This window comes from Brassica oleracea, chromosome C4 (genome assembly GCF_000695525.1).
Source record: "Brassica oleracea var. oleracea cultivar TO1000 chromosome C4, BOL, whole genome shotgun sequence".
In the NCBI taxonomy this organism is placed as follows: domain Eukaryota; kingdom Viridiplantae; phylum Streptophyta; class Magnoliopsida; order Brassicales; family Brassicaceae; genus Brassica; species Brassica oleracea.
The window spans coordinates 42,614,777-42,616,076 of record NC_027751.1 but is presented as its reverse complement, the minus strand read 5'-3'; positions in this window follow the sequence as shown (position 1 = coordinate 42,616,076).

Below are 1,300 nucleotides of genomic sequence, written 5' to 3'. Positions count from 1 at the left end.
TCTAGACAACGTTTGAAACGTGGTAGACCAATAGGTTCCAAAGATAAGAACCCTCGGAAAACTAAGAAAGGTGCAGAGATTGAAACTGAGGTTGTTAAAACCCTAGACGCGACCGCGGCCGTTCCTAAATCCCAGGACTTAGCCGCGGCCGATCTCAAAACCCTAATAGCGATCGCGCCCGATCATGAATGCTTAGATGCGGCCGTCCCTGATGTATCTAATACTGATTCTTGGGACGCCAAGATTCAAGGTACTGAAGGTACTGATAATAATGAGATCTTAATAAACTATGTCTTGTCTGGGATACAATGGAACAGAAAGAATGTCGACATTGATGATATATTTGCATACAAGGTAGCACTTGAAATTATGGATTTAAACGAGGATCATGAACCCACGTCTATTTATGAGTGCACTCAACGATCAGATTGAATCAAATGGAAAGAAGCTATAAATGTGGAGTTAAATTCTTTAAAGAAAAGAGGTGTTTTCGGTCCTATAATTTGAACACCATATGGTGTTAAACCAGTTGGATACAAATGGGTCTTTGTGAGGAAAAGAAATGAACATGGTGAAGTAGTGAGATATAAAGCACGGCTTGTTGCACAAGGATTCTCACAAAGACCAGAAATAGATTATGAGGAGACATACTCCCCTGTGGTGGATGCTACTACTTTAAGATTCCTGATAAGTCTGGCTATAAGAGAAAAATTAGACTTGCGGTTAATGGATGTTGTAACTTCATACTTATATGAGTCACTGGATAATGAGATATATATGAAAGTACCTGAGGGTATTAAATTGAAAAACAAATCGAGTTCTCGAGAACAACATTGTATAAAGTTGAACAAGTCACTTTATGGATTGAAACAATCAGGCCGAATGTGGTACAATAGGCTAAGTGAGTATCTAGTGAAAGAAGGATATAAGAATGATCCGATCAGTCCTTGTATCTTCATAAAGAAATTTGGCCAGGGCTTTGTGATCATAGCAGTGTATGTTGATGATCTGAATATCCTAGGAACCTCTGGAGAAATCTCTCAAACAGTTGAATATCTTAAGAAAGAATTCGAGATGAAAAATCTAGGAAAAACGAAATTCTGTTTGGAATTACAACTTGAGTACACAAGAGATGGAATCCTTATGCATCAAATGACATATACAGAAAAAAATACTAAAGAGATTTAACATGGCAGAGTCTCACCCCTTATCTATCCCCATGGTCGTGAGGTCTCTCGGCCTGGACACTGATCCATTCCGTCCTAAAATGGACGATGAAGATGTCCTTGGTCCCGAAGTG